Consider the following 4,748-nt stretch of genomic DNA (forward strand, 5'->3'; position numbering starts at 1 on the left):
TTCATTTGATGATTACTTACAAGCATCCCAGAAGCACTCCTGTGCCACTGCCTTGCCCTTCCCTGTTTCATACAGGTACTTATCCTTGCTAAGTGTAGGCCACTGAATTTTTCTTCTAGGTTACAAACTGGGTTACATTTTTAAGACTTACATTTTCAAGACTGTTTGTTCTCCTGGTTTGTCACGATCATGTTCATTCTAGCTGTCTTCAAACCTCCTAAAAGCTTTTGTCATCTGCAGAATTAGTAAGCATGTTCTTTTCCATCATCCAAATTATTTATGAAAGTGTTCACGTCACCCAAGACAGATCATCATGGAAAATATCCTTCCAATCTGACAGTGAACCACTGATACTGCTCTCTGAGGACAGAGTGTCTTCTGCACTCTAAGTCATGTCTTTTTTTATGATTATGTCTGCAAAGAAAGCCTTGCTGAAGGCAAAATATATATCATCACTCTCTTTTCTAGTAAGTGGAGCACAACATCATCACTTCTTTTTGCCCAGAGAAGCTGCGGCTGCCCCATCCCTGGCAGTGTTCAAGACCAGGCTAGACACAGGGGCTTGGAGCAACCTGCCCTAGTGGAAGGTGTCCCTGCTTGTCGCAGGTGGTTGGAACTGGATGAGCTTTAAGGTCCCTTCCAACCCAAACCATTCTATGATTCTGTGGATAGTCATGCAAGTTTTGTCCTGTCCTACTATTTGATCCCATTAAGCCACGGACAAACTTGACGGACGGGCCAAGGTAGAAGGAATACACACAAAGGATTTTCCTCTGAGTACTATGAGATTTGGATGACCAACGTTAAGACAGAAGAACACATTCTCATGTCATCCAGCACGGAGGTGAGTCTGTTTCTCTTGGTTCCTTAGGTGTAATCCCATACCGCATCCTGACCAGGCTGCCTTTACACAAACCCAAGGCACGACGTGCTGACTGGACATGCTCTTGTGCTGCCCTGCCAGCCTTGACCTACTAAACAAAGCCTGGGACCCTGGGAGCTCAGCACCACACCAGCAGTTTTAATTGCTTTCAACCAGGACTTGAAACACAGCCAGAACATACACCAACTCTGAAAGCTGCTGTCTCAGCAGGGCTGTATTAAAAGGAGATTAAATGAGGGGAACACGGATGGAAAGCCGCCGGAGAACTGCTGCCAGAGCACTGGTTGGTTTTAGCCCATTTTGTCACCAGTAAGATGGGCCGTTGCCCCTTTCAGCCTGCGGTCTGTAGAGACCCAGAGAGGTCGGGGTGGAAGGCAGCCAGGTTATCTACGCAGGGCTCACTTCTGCCTACAGGTTTCTTGTTGGAGAGGCTTGGCAAGGGGAGCGAGCAGCCTGGGGGCATGGCGGGGCCGTGTTTGGGCTCCCATCGTGGCGGCGGCACGCAGGGAGCACCGGGCCCTGGGGCCGGGTGAGGCTGCGGGAGCCCCTGCCCGCTTCCAGGCGGGGCTTCTCCGGGCACCCTCACGGACGGAGGCCGGCCGAGGGAGCCGCAGCAGAGGGCGGAACACCGGCTGTACCCGGCCCCGAGGACGGGCGGGCGCGGCCCGCTGGCGAGACGCCAGGGGGCGCCGCAGTGCCGCGGCGGCGGCGCGGTGCGCGGAGGGGTTCCGCCGTCCCCCGGCCCCGGCGCGGTGTGTGAGGGCCGAAGGGGCGGTGGGGGCGCGCCGGGGTTCTCAGTCTGCCCGGCCGCTGTGGAGGGTGCGCAGGGAGGGGCTGCGGCCCTCAGGGCTGTCGGATCCCGGTTTCTGCTTGTGAGGGGTCAGGTCCTCAGGCTTTTCCAGCTGCTGGCGGTGGGCACTGTTTGCCCGCGCCATGGCTTTTGTGCTACATGACGTGCAGTAAATACTGTTGTTAATAAGATTCATGTACTGTGTTTTTAAGCACAGTATCTGTGGAAGGAAGGTGTACGAATATACACTGACCCATCCTAAATGTCGCTGGTTCAAAACCTTGCTGTCCTGAGGCATTGGCAGCTGAGCTGTCCCAAGGGCACAGCATAGACTGCCCTTAGCTGGGGTGAAACGTGGGGTTTCTCAAAGCGTTTCCGACCCCTGGTCCCTGTCGGATAAGCGACCTTGAGGATCTGTGACGGTAGAGGAAGGGGAAATCCTGTGAACCGAGCCCCACCTATGAGCAGAAAGGAAAACAGAGAGGGTGAACTTGAGTGCGTCCTTGGGTTCTGCCTGTGCTGCGCAGCATCCCACATAAATTAGTGGTGAATCATAGCGCAGTGACAAATTCCAGTCCCCACCACTGCCCCTCTTCCCTTGCTGCTTATCTGCTGGCTGCCACTTTGCTTTGTGCTAAGTGGGCCACCAGACCATAATAGTTCAGTGGCTCTTGCATAGATGACTTGAAAGTACAGGCTGGGGAAGGAAAAAGAGAATAGTGCTATTAATTAGTGACAGTGTGGCGTAACTGTGGTGCTGTAATAGGAGATTTCATACCATGGGCGTTAGTTGCCGCTAATGGGACGCGTCGCATCTAAATAACATTCCCATCTGGCTAAATATTTTCCACAGAAAGGTAATTTCTGACTTCACACTTTTTCCTGAAGCAGATACTGTCTCCTGCTTTGGCCCCATGCTTTGCCATGCTGGCATGCGCTCCGTTGATAGCATTGTAGTGAGGCATGCTAAGCATTTTGCACCATATTCTTATCTTAATTGATATTCATAACCCTCCAACTCTTTCATGGGGAGGGGAGGAGGAGGCAGAGCTATGGTTTTAAAGCACCTGCATATGTGAGGAATACAAAGAATGTTGGTTTCTAATAGCTTCATCTTGCCAAGGTATAATATAAGCCAATCTGGAGAGTAATGCTGGTTGTTTCATCTCCTGAGGCACTTGACTCACCTTTGTGCTATTGGAGGGCAGATTTTCAGTTGAATTGAAGTGCAGTAGTGGAACTAGCAATAATAATAATTCTTACTTTTGTATTGTTTCAGTAAGTGGTGCTAAGGACCTGTTCCTCAGTTCCCTCTCCTGTACTTTCAGGGTGAGTTAGATGGATCTGACATTCACAGTTTGTTAATCACCAGAACCCTGGGTAAAAATAACTGGATGCTTGAAGTGCTGTAAGATTTTCTACTGATACTCAATAACACCCTGGATGTTTTTCTTAGCTCTCGTACTGTGTGTGCATTGTAGTAGTTTCATCATTACAGCAGAAACCTGTCTTCAGCCTCATTGAGATGGAGGAGGAAATGGGGTTCATGTTTGAAGCTGCAACAATGGCTTTTGTTACTTTTGGCAATTTCATTCCAACCCTTTTTATTTGGCTTATTGTGAGTGGGGGAAAAATACAGTCCTTGAAAGTACAGTGCTTTAAGCTGTACAGACAGAAGATGTGCTTTAAGGAACATTATGGACCGCAGTGCATCATAACACTCTTCTGCAGGGAAGGACAAATGACATGTAAATTTTACTTGTTTACTCTTAGATCATGTTCCTTTTTTCGACATCAGGGACACAGTTGCATTCACCCAATATTTTCACTTTGTGTTGCTGTCCTCATAGCAAGAAGAAAGATGCGTTTTGGACATGGTGAGTTTCAGATGGTAGAATTGTTACAGATTGTAGGACTACAATGGTGAAGAAGAGGAATATGGTTTTTAGGGTTTTTTTTTTTTAACATATCCATTTTGACACTGCAATCAGAAATTGCATGGTCTGATTTCTGCCATGTGTTTTCAGGGTACTCTTGTCTCTAACTAGAACAAAGCTAAGATAAAATAGCTAGGCTCTGTCGGCTGCCTTCTGGGGAGCAGCTAGAAAATGTCACTGGCTGTTACATTATAAGATTCTTCAGTGTGAGTTGGTGTTACAGGGCATTGGTTGTCAGGTGATATTCTCATTGTTATAGATGTGAAAAGCCTCTGCCAGTATTTGGCTGGCATGCAGCTGCGTGGATCCAGCTAAATTGAGAGAGTTTGCTAGTTAAACACTGGTTGGAGCTCCCACCTGGAAATTCGGGAAAATTAAACCAAACTACCTGGTGCCTAATAAACTAATTTTCCTCACTTGCAAACACAAATCAATTTGTTTAACAAACAATATTTTAATAAAGGGAATTAAATTTCGCTAGCTGGTACTGCTTTCATCTGCCCACATGATCCCAGACAGCAGATGCTTGGCTTTAGTCTTTCCATACATGTAGTGGCTTTGCTTGCCTGAAGCCCACGGAGCACCTGTAAATGCCAGTTTTCATCCAGTTGGAAACTGTGCCCACTGTGATCATCCAGTGGGAGATCTACTACCAGTGTGGGCATGGGCTGCCTGATCAGAGCCCTGTGTTGTCTGAATTGGGGAAATTCATGATCTCATGATCTTTTTGGATCTCTCTACTAGGACCCACTTCCATATTGCATAGCTTCATTTACACAAAGTGTTTGGCCAGTATCGCTGGTGACAGCTGACTTGTAACTCCAAAGAATTGGAAAATACTGCAGGCCTTGTCAGCACATTGTTTATTGCATTCCTTACATTGATGCTGCATGACATAAATTTGTTCCTGGATATGCAAACTCTGCTCTAGTTGTACTTGCTTTAGTTGTGGTGAGTGCATACATTGGAGGGAAAGATTTACATGTCAGGCATGTCTCTGAATCGCAGAGCACTCCCTTATTAATAGTTCTAGGTTTTAATATTGCTGTGACAGTTTGCTGAAAAACAGATGTATACATCCTCACAAACAGCGATACATGAACATTTCCCTCTAAGCTGAGGGGAGAGGCTAATTTAT

This window comes from Lathamus discolor, chromosome 3 (genome assembly GCF_037157495.1).
Source record: "Lathamus discolor isolate bLatDis1 chromosome 3, bLatDis1.hap1, whole genome shotgun sequence".
Lineage (NCBI taxonomy): Eukaryota > Metazoa > Chordata > Aves > Psittaciformes > Psittacidae > Lathamus > Lathamus discolor.